The sequence below is a fragment of the Coregonus clupeaformis genome, unplaced genomic scaffold (genome assembly GCF_020615455.1).
Source record: "Coregonus clupeaformis isolate EN_2021a unplaced genomic scaffold, ASM2061545v1 scaf2282, whole genome shotgun sequence".
Classification (NCBI taxonomy): domain Eukaryota; kingdom Metazoa; phylum Chordata; class Actinopteri; order Salmoniformes; family Salmonidae; genus Coregonus; species Coregonus clupeaformis.
The window spans coordinates 50890-66784 of record NW_025535736.1 but is presented as its reverse complement, the minus strand read 5'-3'; positions in this window follow the sequence as shown (position 1 = coordinate 66784).

The following is a 15895-nucleotide window of genomic DNA, read 5'->3' as shown; positions in this document are numbered from 1 at the left end:
CCAAACAGGAAATCAGCCCACAGATAACACACACAAATACCATTTCTCATTCTCTTTTGTTTTTGTTATCTTTTTATTATTTTTACAAATACATATATTTTATGTTTCCACAGAGCCTGATAGCACAGGGAAGATATCCTCCAGAGTTGCTGCAGCGTTTCTGGGGCTGCTGTGTGTTCATATTCCATTCACCCAGCTCTATGTATCATCGATAGTTTTAGGCTATTACATGACACTGACATTTTCCGTATACCTACAGTATCATGAGGTTGCTACAACCTAGCCTATGAATGAAAGTTTACAATGTAGGTGCACAGGTCAAGAGACAAAATGGAGTAATCAAGGTGACAGATGGTGACACTTTTACCGCCTTGCACACTCTTGCCTGTATCTAGCTGGTCTAGGGTGTAATCGTTAGTCCAACAGTTGCAAACAAGAGTTTCTATTAGACACAATCAGGTATGTTTATCCCCGTTTCGTTCCGTTTTCTTCCATAGATTATTATTTTTTCAACAGAATCGGCAATGAATACACCCCTGATCACACGCAAACACGGTTCACTTTCATAGCAGCCACATGCAAACAGCATGATGTATGATTCCTTCTCGCATCATCTTCACGCGCCCTCCTCCTCTTACTTTCACTTGTGGACTTCAGTGGACAACTGATAGATTAATTATTAATGACTAATTATTACACCCTGAAACTGTGTGTAATGTGTTAGAAATGTGTGCGTGTAGGACCAGTAAAGACTCAGCAATGTGAGTAAGAGTTAGGCCAGACAAAGGACAAGGAGAACTGTCTACAGACAACTGAGAAACCAAGATAAAGAGGCCTCCCCAATTTAGGGAGGGGGAGAAACTGTTATGAAAACATGGTGCAGAATATTGTGAGAAACGGCAATAACTGAGTAATGCAGGGAGTAGACTATGATAAGAAAGTGTGTATGTGTATGAGTGTGTGTATGCATGTGTGTGTGTGTGTGTGTGTATGTATGTGTGTATGCATGTGTGTATATGTGTGTGTGTGTGAACTGATGGTCAGGAGAGCAGTTTTAGAGTGGAAAACTACAGCCCGCCTACAGAGGGGGAGGATTTTGTATGATGTATGAGTATAAAAAGATGGACTCTGAAATTGTGATGGCAGAATTTCAATGAATAAATCTCTGACTATGCAGACCGGGACTCTGTCCGTTACTTAAATCCCAAAAGACTTACAACCTTTTGGGAGACGTACAGAGACACTGAAATAGTTTGTTAAATAATTCCTATAACAGGTAGCCAATTTAAGGTTGTAGCCGATAGCCGATTTAAGGTTGATGGGTCCGTAACGATTCACGGTAATAGGCCATTACCAAAAGAAACTACCCGGTGTTGAAATAGAAGGAACTATTAAAAGTACACCTATGGGATGTAACCTGTAAGAGATTATAGAACAGTCAACAAATAATTCGGGTTAAACAAATACAAAAAGTACACCAGAAGGAATTAAAATAGCATGTGTGAGAAATAGAATATTAGTCAAGTCAAAAGTCACAAACAACTGTAGATTTTGCTGTAACTCTATCCGTTCTGGAGCCTTATAAACTCCAGGTTACCGATGGTGTTAACCAATAATCATGTAAGGTTGTATACGTGTGAGACCTAATGTTTGCTCAAAAGTCACATCTATGAATAGTTCCAGGTGGTTGTATAAAGAAGAGGGAGAACCCATTTCTGTTGTATGAGACTGTCAGGAATTATCAAGATTACATTGTGGGGATAAAATCCTCCGTAAAGTATGAGATAATTCTGGGGGACTAGTCAATAATACCTATACAGGAAGGGGTGATTCCAGGTGTTGTGGTGTGAAGCTGTTTTGAATTACTTGTTAAATTGACTTGTTATATAGAAGAGGTGGCTAAGGGATTTTTAACAGTACCAACCATGGGGGCAAATCCGAGGTCCCAGAATTTACTGGGGACGAGAAATACTTGATGTAATTAAAATGGAATCCAGGGATATAAGAAATCTCCATTATGTAACCAGGTGGAGGGAGAGGTATGGTTTTGAGGGACGTCTGGGACGCAGATAAACTCGAATCCATGCTTAAACAGATACATAAGGTGTGTAAAGGAGAAAGAAGCAGTGAGAGAGATAAGAGAGTAGGAGGGGGCCAGTACCCAACTGATAGCCTTACCTAATCTATTGGCAGGGAATGAAGGGGCCCCAGCAACCTTAGATGTATACAGTAATAATAATAATAATATGCCATTTAGCAGACAGGCCATGAACACAGAGGACGTGGCCCGAGCGGTAGAAGGAATGACCCACCCCAAAACAGGAATAGTAAGGTTTGGGCTGCCGTTAGAGGGCAGTGGGTTTCAGGGATGCCCAGAGGACACTTTTGCCATGGGCCGATCACGGAGAGTATGTTGGGAAAATAACTGAATTGTGTAATAGCCTCAGAGAACATTACCATTCTCATGCAGACTTCTCTAAAGCACATGAGTGAAACAAGAGGATAGTGAGACTGTCAGCCAGTACTTAGAGAGAGTTAAAGATGTGTTTAACGCAAACAGTGGCATACCCGAACCAGACCAGAGATAAGCAGAACCATTAAAAGGACTTTGGTGGGTGGCATCGCTAGCTGAGGTTAAACATTAAGCAATTCATCATGAGCAGAATAACAGACAGGACAGAGCCAAGAAAGAGCAGAAAGGAGCAGAGTACCTAATGGCCACTCTTGGGGAAATAGCGGGTAAAGGCAGGGAAAAGTGAAGGCTACAGCGGGGGAGGTCGGTGCTTCAACTGTAACAAAGGAGGGGATTTCGCCAGAGAGTGTGAGGCCCCATGCAGATACTGTGGTAAGACAGGCCATAACTCTTTTCAATGCAAACCCAAAGGAAAAGGAAAGAAAGAAAAAAGAGAGAGCCTAACAGACGTCTATTTCCCAGATTTGAGTGTGAGGAAGAGGAAGATAAGGCGTGACTAGTCCTTGAGGGAGAAAGAGTAGACTCTAGTCATGGGGAGACTACGGAAACCATTGATCCAAATTGTGAAGTGTTTGAATTGGCTACTATTGACATAGCACTTCAACAGGAACAGAAACCTTATTTGACATTGACAGTAATGGGTAAGAAAATTAAATTCCTTTGTGATACGGGAGCCTGCAGGACAGCAATCTGTGCAACAGACAAGCCAGATGGAGTCAGGATTGATGGGGAGAAAATCATCGATCTGCCTCTGGTCATCAATTTATTGAAAGGTTATCAGCCCCAATAACCCTAAAACATGACCAATCAGGAGGAGAGGCAACCATACCCGTCCTGATATCTAAGCTGTGTCCTGTAAATTTACTAGGACGTGATGTAATGACTAAATTGAATGTAGCCGTCATTTCCACTGAGAGGGAATGAAAGCACACATAGTCAGAGAGCAATATGGTGGTCTGTGGGGAAGGTGAGCCATGTTATTGGTATAGTCAAGATTTGTTAGGGGGGGAATAACTGATGTTCCCCGAACCTTGATGGAACTTGCTGATGATATAGTACCAGGTCCCACTAAAATGTCCCCCGATGACCTACAATGTACTCTCTGGTATAACAAACACCCAGGTCCAGATGCAATCTATGAGGAAGCATTATTTAAAACCACAGGAAGGACTATAGCCTTGAAATGGTTTCACTATGACAACACCCACGCAGCAGTGGAGGTGGAACTAGGGCCCCAAGGTTCAGGGAAAGATGGAGCCCACATGTGTCCCTAGCAAAAGAGCCAGCAGAGGACTGGAAAGACATGGGCCAGTGGGTATCCAAGGGTAAGAGGATCACTGATTGGGTCAATATTGTGAGTGGAGATCAACACAGCCCATCCACAGATAGGTATCGTCGGAAATTGAATTGGAGAGCCAATTCAGTATCCGGAGTACATTTAGATGAGAATAGCAGATACTGAGGAGAGGAATACCTGTTGACAGAACAACAGGAGTCAGACTTAAAAGGTCTGGTCACGGGGTCCAGCAGACGTAGGATTAATAAAAGGGGTAATTCCAGTACAGGTGATACCCAAATCTAATCATAAGCCATATCAGAAGCAATACCCTATGAAACCAGAAGCAATAAAAGGTTTGCAGTTTACCAAGAGCAGATTGGGAGGGACCTTGAGGAATTGCCAATTCTTGGGGAGATACAGTGTGGGAAAAAAGTATTTGATCCCCTGCTGATTTTGTACGTTTGCCCACTGACAAAGACATGATCAGTCTATAATTTTAATGGTAGGTTTATTTGAACAGTGAGAGACAGAATAACAACAAAAAAATCCAGAAAAACACATGTCAAAAATGTTATAAATTCATTTGCATTTTAATGAGGGAAATAAGTATTTGACCCCTCTGCAAAACATGACTTAGTACTTGGTGGCAAAACCCTTGTTGGCAATCACAGAGGTCAGACGTTTCTTGTAGTTGGCCATCAGGTTTGCACACATCTCAGGAGGGATTTTGTTCCACTCCTCTTTGCAGATCTTCTCCAAGTCAATAAGGTTTCGAGGCTGACGTTTGGCAACTCGAACCTTCAGCTCCATCCACAGATTTTCTATGGGATTAAGGTCTGGAGACTGGCTAGGCCACTCCAGGACCTTAATGTGCTTCTTCTTGAGCCACTCCTTTGTTGCCTTGGCCATGTGTTTTGGGTCATTGTCATGCTGGAATACACATCAACGACCCATTTTCAATGCCCTGGCTGAGGGAAGGAGGTTCTCACCCAAGATTTGACGGTACATGGCCCCGTCCATCATCCCTTTGATGTGGTGAAGTTGTCCTGTCCCCTCAGCAGAAAAACACCCCCAAAGCATAATGTTTCCACCTCCGTGTTTGACGGTGGGGATGGTGTTCTTGGGGTCATAGGCAGCATTCCTCCTCCTCCAAACACGGCGAGTTGAGTTGATGTCAAAGAGCTCGATTTTGGTCTCATCTGCCCACAACACTTTCACCCAGTTCTCCTCTGAATCGTTCAGATGTTCATTGGCAAACTTCAGATGGGCCTGTATATATGCTTTCTTGAGCAGGGGGACCTTGCGGGCGCTGTAGGATTTCAGTCCTTCACGTGGTAGTGTGTTACCAAATGTTTTCTTGGTGACTATTGTCCCAGCTGCCTTGAGATCATTGACAAGATCCTCCCGCGTAGTTCTGGGCTGATTCCTCACCGTTCTCATGATCATTGCAACTCCACGAGGTGAGATCTTGCATGGAGCCCCAGGCCGAGGGAGATTGACAGTTATTTTGTGTTTCTTCCATTTGGGAATAATCACACCAACTGTTGTCACCTTCTCACCAAGCTGCTTGGCGATGGTCTTGTAGCCCATTCCAGCCTTGTGTAGGTCTACAATCTTGTCCCTGACATCCTTGGAGAGCTCTTTGGTCTTGGACATGGTGAAGAGTTTGGAATCTGATTGATTGATTGCTTCTCTGGACAGGTGTCTTTTATACAGGTAACAAACTGAGATTAGGAGCACTCCCTTTAAGAGTGTGCTCCTAATCTCAGCTCGTTTACCTGTATAAAAGACACCTGGGAGCCAGAAATCTTTCTGATTGAGAGGGGGTCAAATACTTATTTCCCTCATTAAAATGCAAAAATCAATTTATAAAATGTTTGACATGCGTTTTTCTGAATTTTGTTGTTGTTATTCTGTCTCTCACTGTTCAAATAAACCTACCATTAAAATTATAGACTGATCATTTATTTGTCAGTGGGCAAACGTACAAAATCAGCAGGGGATCAAATACTTTTTTCCCTCACTGTAGTGAGGCCAGAAACAAAGGGGCAGTGTCCTGGAAATCACAGTCTGTTTTGTTTTTGTTTTTCAGTCCTGCTGGGAGTATATTTGATGATGGGTGAGACATAATTAATATAATTTTGTTCAAAGCCAATTTAGGGTTTCCATTAAGGAATGTCAATCACTACATTGGATATTAATGTTATGGAGATAAATTAAATATATGCTGGTCAACTACGACATGTGTTTGGTGTTATTTGTAGCCTACTTAGAAATGACAGTTACCTATATCTGCTGTATTCTAAACAATGACAGATTGGGGGTTTCATAAGAGGTGGCTATAATTTTAGTTGATAACAGAGGTAATTAGATTTGAGAAAGGTTGAATTGCATTGTTTAAGCAAGAATGGCATTACATTCATGCTTTCTAGTTATGTGTATGCAAATATGTTATTCATTTTGGTGGTGTGTGGATAGAATTTACTAATGCCAGGATTTAGTAAACGAAGCAGAGAGATGTAGTGAGAGCAGTGGAAGGGATACCCCACCCTAAGACGGGTACACCAGTTCAGAAGAGATATGGAAGGGCTGACCGCCAGCTTTAAGCTGAATACAGGGGGTTCTAGAGTGGGCAGAAGAAGGGGTTTATGGAGATAAATTGGCACAACTCTGTGATAATCTGAGAGAATATTGTCACAGACATGCCGACTTCTCCAAAGTCCACGAGTGTAAGCAGGGAGACAGTGAGACTATTAGTCAATACCTAGGAGAGAAGAGAGGTTACTGTAGCAAAGACAGACAAGAAGGAAATTGTAATAGTGGAGACAGGAGTGAGTGGAAGTGTTACAATTGTGACAAAATGGGACATTTTGCTAGAGAATGTGAGGAACCATGTAGTTACTGTGCAAGGAAAGGGCACCAGTTAAGAAACTGTAGGCAGAAGGGGAAGAGAGAAATCAGGAGTCCTCATGACCTGGCTATTTTTGGTTGTTGTTTTTTTAATTGGGGTTTTCAAATAAAAAACAACACACCTAGTATGATGTTTATAAAGGTTTTTCAATTTTGGGGGGGTTTCAGCAGGTCAAGGGTGATAGGTCTTGGAGGAGCACGCACAGTGAATTTTATGGAGTTTTTCGGTTTTGGCTGAGTTTGGGGTATATATGATTTCTTATGAGAATGAATGTCATGAGGACTTAATGAACACTTGGGATAAGTAACATTTACGAAATATTTAGAATAATGGTAATGTTTGGTATACTATGGGATGGAACAGTTCGTTGAATAATTTCAATTGCCTCTGAACTTTAACTTTCTGGTGTTAATTAATCGTCCACACTGGTAAATTCTAAAGGCATGAGAGGAGGACTTTAAGATAGTTTATTTTACCAAGTTGAGGGTAATTTATAATACTGTGAAAAGTGTGAAGAAGATTATAATTTGGTAATACTATATATGATTTGAACCATAAAATAACAGAAGAGAGAGAGAGCTTTCCCTGAATGAGGGATACCTGTTGCTAGTCAATTGTACTAATCTTGGATTACTTTTACGGGATAGAAGTAAGATGAGGTATTATCAAATGTTGTCATTTAAATTTCAGTTTTAGTATGCTTTAATAAACAACAAGTTGGTATTTGAAACTAAATTAATGCAATGAGCTGCAGTAATCAGAGGAAGGCACAATCTAATGCGAAACAGCTATTACCTAGATCATTTATTTAGTAATGAGATCAGGAAGATAGGAGCAATAAAGAAGCAAGGGACAGTCTCAAAAATAAATAAGGGATGGCAATTGGATGATAAATTACCAATATTACCTAAGTGATTGTTTAGGTAGGTGGTAATATTGACACATGGGCAGTGACATGTGTCAAAAGGAGGGATGGATGGTAGAGCAGATTAGACAACACTTTGTTTCATATGGGATTTTTTTTAAAACTTTTGTTCAAGATGTGTTATCTGTGCTCAAAATAATCACCAGGGCAGACAAAGGGCACCTCAGGGTGAGTATCCTCCGGCTAAGTACCCTTTCCAGCAATTGGAAATGGATTTTATAGAGTTCATCCCCAAAGCCAACACCTCCTTTGGCCGCAATTCCTTCCAGTTCTCTGCTGCCAATGACTGGAACAAATTGCAAAAATCTCTGAAGCTGGAGACACTTATCTCCCTCACTAACTTTAAGCATCAGTTGTCAGAGCACCTTACCGATCACTGCACCTGTACACAGCCCATCTGAAATTAGCCCCCCAACTACCTCATCCCTATATTGTTATTTATTTTGCTCATCTGTACCCCAGTATCTCTATTTGCACATCATCTCTTGCACATCATTCCAGTGTTAATACTAAATTGTAATTATTTTGCACTATAGCCTATTTTATTGCCTTACCTCCATAACTTGCTAAATTTGCACACTGTATATTAATTGTATTTCTGTTGTATTTTTTTGATTTTTGTTTTGTTTTACCCCATATGTAACTCTGTGTTGTTGTTTTTATCGCACTGCTTTGCTTTATCTTGGCCAGGTCGCAGTTGTAAATGAGAACTTGTTCTCAACTGGTTTACCTGGTTAAATAAAGGTGAAATAAATAAAAAAAATAAAAAAAGTTATCACGGAGTGAAGGGAAGAAATTTAGAGTAACCCCAGATAAAGATGGGTTATCCCCCTTTGAGAAAGTGTTTGGAAGACCTTACAGAATGCCACAGTTGGCAGGACCAGACAGGCAGATATGTCAATCTCCATACACAGTTTAAGGACAGGTGGAGTATTGTGAAAGTAGGGAATTACCAGAAATGGCAGTGCGACCCATATAAGGGTAGGTACTGTCTGAAAGTCTGAATTACGCTAAAACAGGTTACAGACCTGACAAGCGAGATATCCTCTTCAACTGGGGCACCCTATAGAGTAAACCTCTCTGAGGGAGGTAGTGAGACCGGGGCTGTGGTGAAGATAGTGCAAACTATAGACCTGAAGGAAGTAGTACAGGTGGAGACGGGGTATAGATATCCTATCCTGTGGTTGGAATGGATTCAGTATACGGCAAGAACTATGTCTAAAGAGGACTGTTATGCCTGTGGGACAGCCAAACCAAGGTTAACAACTACTCCGTTCCCCTTGACAGGCTTTAACTCTCCGTCAGGTTTATCCTCCATGATTAAATTGTTCAAGCCACCTGGGAATGTGGTGAAGGAGTCTTGTAGTAACTTGCACTATCTGTATCCCCCGATAACAAAGTCACCCCGACCTAGGTTGCCTCCGTTTGAAGTCTCAGGGGATTCTTATTATTGTTTTTCTAGGACTAATAAGATAGGATGCAGGGTATGGCATCTTAGCTCCTGCTCCTACACAGAGCATGTCACAACTAAAGAGACCATGACTAATCTCTCCTCTTTGTTGCAGCCAGAGGATTTTAGGAACCAAAACCAGGCCTGTGCTGACATCTGGTGGTTGTGTGGTGATAACAGATTGTGAACTCACCTACATACGCAAACAATCAAACGTGTCAGAGACTGGTGAGTTGTCACGTAGAAAGTGGGACCTCCTCCCGGGATCCTTTGATGAAAGGATATATATTGATGGGATAGGAGTACCTCGAGGGGTTCCAGAAGAATTCAAAGCTAGGAATCAGATCGAAGCTGGGTTTTCTGGTGGTCAACAAAAAGTATTTTCTGGTGGTCAACAATTAATACAAATGTAGATTGGATAAATTATATTTACTATAACCAGCAAAGATTTATAAATCACACTCGTGATGCAATAAAGGGATTGGCTGAGCAGACAGCGGCAACTAGCTTAATGGCATGGCAGAATAGAATAGCTTTAGATATGCTTTTGGCTGAGCGGGGCGGAGTTTGTGTTCTGTTTGGATCTATGTGCTGTACTTTCATCCCCAACAATACAGCACCGGACGGATCCATGACCAAAGAGCTTCAGGGACTCACCACGCTGGCGAACGAACTGGCTGAGAACTTTGTTATTGATAGCTCCCTAAACGGTTGGTTTGATAACATATTTGGTAAATGGAAAACTATTGTTGTAACTATTCTGGGTGCAGTTATAGCTTCTATGGGTATACTTGTTCTTTGTGGATGTTGTCTTATTCCCTGTGTCCGAGGGTTGGTGAGCAAGGCGATGGAAAATGCGGTTTCCCAACAGATGGTGAGATACGGCCCAATCCCGGACTCCGACCTAAGGAATGAAGGATATGACCTACCAGGCTTGGTGGAGGACGACGACGATTCAGAAAGTTCGAGACTGGATGTTTTCCTAGAACTATAAATCTCTATTTTAAAAGTTATTTTAATTATCTTTTGTGTATTAAAGTCTCGTTTTAAGTATGATGTACTAGTTACCATTGCTAAAAAGTAACGTTACACTTTTAATCATGGGGTAACCCTGATGAACCTGTATTGAATGAGACAATTTTTTATGTTTTTATATGCAAACCAACTTACATACTTCAATGAGTGTGATTCATTTCTATAACAACATATATTTTGTATGTGCATAATAATTAGTCAAAGGGTGGATTGATAGATTAATTATTCATGACTAATTATTATACCCTGAAACTGTGTGTAATGTGTTAGAAATGTGTGAGTGTAGGACCAGTAAAGACTCAGCAATGTGAGTAAGAGTTAGGCCAGACAAAGGACAAGGAGAACTGTCTACAGACAACTGAGAAACCAAGATAAAGAGGCCTCCCAATTTAGGGAGGGGAGAAACTGTTATGAAAACATGGTGCAGAATATTGTGAGAACGGCAATAACTGAGTAATGCAGGGAGTAGGCTATGATAAGAAAGTGTGTATGTGTATGAGTGTGTGTATGCATGTGTGTGTGTGTGTGTGTGTATGTGTGTGTGTGTGTGTGTATGTATGTGTGTATACATGTGTGTATATGTGTGTGTGTGTGAACTGATGGTCAGGAGAGCAGTTTTAGAGTGGAAAACTACAGCCCGCCTTTTTTTGTATGACGTATGAGTATAAAAGATGGACTCTGAAATTGTGATGGCAGAATTCTCAATGAATAAATCTCTGACTATGCAGACCGGGACTCTGTCCGTTAATTAAATCCCAAAAGACTTACAACCTTTTGGAAGACGTACAGAGACACTGAAATAGTTTGTTAAATAATTCCCATAACAACAACACATCAGCTGTCTGTGAAAAAACCTTTCCAAGTAAATCAAATCAAATCAAATTGTATTGGTCACATACACATATTTAGCAGACGTTATTGCGGGTGTAGCGAAATGATTGTGTTCTTAGCTCCAACAGTGCAGTAATATCTAACAATTCACAACAATACACACAAATATAAAAGTAAAATAATGTAATTAAGAAATATATAAATATTAGGACAAGCAATGTCGGAGTGGCTTTGACTAAAATACAGTAGAATAGAATACAGTATATACATATGAAATGAGTAAAGCAGTATTTAAACATTATTAAAGTGACTAGTGTTCCATTATTAAACTGACCAGTTATTCCATGTCTATGTATATAGGGCAGCAGCCTCTAAGGTGCAGGGTTGAGTAACCGGGTTGTAGCCGGCTAGTGATGGCTATTTAACAGTCTGATGTGGAGGTGTTGTTTCCTACCTTCACCATCTGGGGGCGGCCCGTCAGGAAGTCCAGGACCAAGTTGCACAGGGCAGGGTTCAGACCCAGGGCCCCAAGCTTGATGATGAGCTTGGAGGGTAGAAGCTGTTTTTCAGTCTCCCGGTCCCAGCTTTGATGCACCTGTACTGACCTCCCCTTCTGGATGATAGCGGGGTGAACAGGCCGTGGCTCGGGTGGTTGATGTCCTTGATGATATTTTTGGCCTTCCTGTGACATCGGGTGCTGTAGGTGTCCTGCAGGGCAGACAGTGTGCCCCCGGTGATGCGTTGGGCAGACCACACCACCCTCTAGGGAGCCCTGTGGTTGCGGGCGGTGCAGTAGCCGTACCAAGCGGTGATACAGCCAAACAGGATCTCAATTGTGCATCTGTAAAAGTTTGTGAGGGTCTTAGGGGCCAAGCCAAATTTCTTCAGCCTCCTGAGGTTGAAGAGGTGCTGTTGCACCTTTTTCACTACACTGTCTGTGTGGGTGGACCATTTCAGACTGTCAGTGATGTGTACGCCGAGAAACTTGAAGCTTTCCAACTTCTCCACTGCGGTCCCGTCGATGTGGACGTGCTCCCTCTGCTGTGTCCTGAAGTCCACGATCAGCTCCTTCATTTTGTTGACGTTGAGGGAGAGGTTATTTTCCTGGCACCACTCCGCCAGAGCCCTCACCTCCTCCCTGTAGGCTGTTTCGTCATTGTTGGTAAACAGGCAATGGCGATTGCATCGTCTGTGGATCTATTGGGGCGGTAAGCAAATTGAAGTGGGTCAAGGGTGTCAGTTAAGGTAGAGGTGATATGATCCTTAACTAGCCTCTCAAAGCACTTCCTGATCACAGAAGTAAGTGCTATGGGGTGATAGTCATTTAGTTCAGTTACCTTTGCTTTCTTGGGTACAGGAACAATTGTGGCCATCTTGAAACAAGTGGGGATAGCAGACTGGGATAGTCAGAGATTGAATATGTCCGTAAACACTCCAGCCAGCTGGTCAGCGCATGCTCTGAGGAAGCGGCTAGGGATGCCGTCTGGGCCAGCAGCCTTGCGAGGGTTAACATGCTTAAATGTCTTACTCACGTCGGCCACGGAGAACGAGAGCCCACAGTCCTTGGGAGCGGGCCGCGTCGGTGGCACTGTGTTATCCTCAAAGCGGGCGAAGAAAGTGTTTAGCTTGTCCGGGAACAAGACGTCGGTGTCCGCGACGTGGCTGGTTTTCCCTTTGTAATCCGTGATTGTCTGTAGACCCTGCTACATACGTCTTGTGTTTGAGCCGTTGAATTGCGACTCCACTTTGTCTCTGTACTGACGTTTTGCCTGTTTTATTGCCTTACGGAGGGAATAACTACACTGTTTGTATTAGACCATATTCCCAGTCACCTTTCCATGGTTAAATGTGGTGGTTCGCGCTTTCAGTTTAGCGCGAATGCTGCCATCTATCCACAGTTTCTGGTTTGGGTAGGTTTTAGTAGTCACAATGGGAACAACATCCCCTATACACTTCCTGATGAACTCAGTCACCGTTTCCATGTATACATCAATGTTATTCTCCAAGGCTACCCGGAACATATCCCAGTCCGCGTGATCAAAACAATCTTGAAGCATGGATTCCGATTGGTCAGACCAGCGTTGAATAGACCTTTGCATGGGTACTTCCTGTTTTAGTTTCTGCCTATAGGAAGGGAGGATAAAAATGGAGTCGTGATCTGACTTGCCGAAGGGAGGGCGGGGGATCCAGTGTTTTCCCAGCGGGAGTACTACAGTCAATGTGTAGTACTCATACCATATCATAACCTCTAACCGCTAACATGTCATCCCTCTCTATTTGAATCGGGTGTTTCTGTAGGCTAACTAAACTAGAAGGCTGCATTCGCTAGCTAAGTGAAAGTGGAAAAAAATACAACAAAATATAGCTAGCTCCTCCTCTTTCTCTCGCTTCTCCTTCCTTTTAAAATAAATGAATTTGTACAAAACTGTTCAACTATTGTCTTTCTCTCTCTTTAAGTCAACTACTCACCACATGTTATGCACTGCAGTGCTAGCTAGCTGTAGCTTATGCTTTAAGTACTATATTCATTCTCTGATCCTTTGATTGGGTGGACAAAATGTCACTTCATGTTGCAAGAGCTCTGATAGGTTGGAGGACGTCCTCCAGAATTTGTCATGATTACTGTGTAAGTCTATGGAAGGGGGTGAGAACCATGAGTCTCCTAGATTTTGTATTGAAGTCAATATATTCATATATTTAGTATAGTTTTATCTAAAGAGGATAACCTCCCCTTCCTCCTCTGAGGAGCCTCCACTGCTGGGATCATAGGCATGTCTGTCCACTGTAAGTTTAATGTTTGTGCCATATGTTCATTGCTTATCCCTAGATGTAATAGATGGTTACCACTTACCTGATGTTTTAGCTATTAACTATGTATTTATACTTTGCAGATAAGAGAGCCATCAAAGATTGAGGATAAAAGTTACAACTTGTCAAGGAGAGAGAGACCAGCTACAGACCAGCTACACCAACCTGACTAAAGAGAGAGACCAGCTACAGACCAGTTACAACAACCTGACTAAAGAGAGAGACCAGTTACAGACCAGTTACAACAACCTGACTAAAGAGAGAGACCAGTTACAGACCAGTTACAACAACCTGACTAAAGAGAGAGACCAGTTACAGACCAGTTACAACAACCTGACTAAAGAGAGAGACCAGCTACAGACCAGTTATAACAACCTGACTGAGGAGAGAGACCAGCAGAAGATCAGTTACAACAACCTGAGTAAAGAGAGGAGATATGAGGAGAGGAGATGGCAGAGGAGATAAGATGAGAGGAGATAAGAGAAGAGGAGATAGGAGGAGAGGAATCTAGGAAAGACTAACTGAGATAGAGCCTTAGTGTCAGAGAGACATAGAGGAGGAAGATGAACATTAAGATCATGAGGAAGAGAGAAAAAATAAGGTAAATAATTGTTCTGTTTAGATTTAGATGAGAGGATGTAAACATACTGTACTCTGTAAAATGATTTTATTAATTATGTTTATTAGTAACATTGCCATGGGCTTATGCTTAGTTTAAATATTTTCTTGCTTTTTTTCATAAAACAGTGTGACCTGCAGTTGGACACACACAGAAGGCAGAACAGTACTGAGAGCACACACACACACACACTTCCCTTTTTAAACTTCTGAAAAAGATCCAGACATAGATTTCCCACCCACACTTCTGCATAACTCTTCACACTGATGTCACACACAGACAGCATAGATAGATAAAAGGCCCATATATGGCAAAAGGCCAATGGTGATGTATGTGTTGAAATCGGTGGCTGGCCACAGAGAACAAGCCATAACGTGACCTCCGTTTGAAGGCTGGCGTGTCAAAGCCTCAGTAGTACTATATGATCTATATGTGAATTCAGAGGGTATCACTTCAATTATAACTTGATTTATATGTTTAAAACATGTGCATGGTGCGAAACAGTGCAAGCTGAGTTACTACAGATCCTGGTTCGATTCCGGACTGTGTCGCAGCCGGCCGCGACCGGGAGACCCATGAGATGATGCGCAATTGGCCCAGCGTCGTCCAGGTTAGGGGAGGGTTTGGCCGGGTGGGATGTCCTTGTCCCATCGCGCTGTAGCAACTCCTGTGGCGGGCCGGGCGCATGCACGCTGACACGGTCGCCAGGTGTACGGTGTTTCCTTTGACACATTTGTGCGGCTGGCTTCCGGGTTAAGGGTGCAGTGTGTCTTGGCGGGGTTAGGGTTTCGGAGGACGCACCGCTCTCGACCTCCGCCTCTCCAAAGTCCGTACAGAAGTTGCAGCGACTGTAACTACCAATTAGGAAATTGAGGAGTACAGGGGGTAATAAAAATATATAAAATAATAATTATAAAGTGGGGGAAGTCATGTGGTGGCCAGAGCTCCCACCTCAGCTGTTGAATACACGGAACAGGCCTACCAATTCCTCTAAGTTTGTGTTCATGGCTGACACGTCTCTAGTGTCCTACATGCCAAAGAAAGGCATAAATGTGGTACTCATGAGTACGCTGCATAGGGATGGGAGAATCTGTGGCCAGGAATATCAAAAACCAGAAATAAAAAACCAGAAATGCCTCAAAAGGAGGGATGGACAAATTAGACAAGCTGGTGACTGGCTACAGCTACAAAAGAAGAACGCTACGCTGGCCACTTGTGACATTCTTCAACATCTTGGACATCTCGGCATACAACGCATTTGTCATCTGGATGGTAATGAACCCAGATTGGAACAGAGGGAAGCTCCAGAGGAGACAGCTCATTCTGGAGGAGCTGGGCAAGGCATTGGTAAGATCTCAAATCCAGAGGAGGCAACATATCCCAAGGACCCCAGCTTCTGCAGCCATCGTGAGGAGGATTCAGGAGGTGGATGCTGGTGCCCCATCCGCCCGACCCACAGAACCAACAACTCCAATACCGGAAGTAAGTGTGAGTGATGTTGTTGCAAGCGTGTGTCTAAATCTCCTACCTTGGCCTGCTGTAACTATATACAGTACCAGTCAAA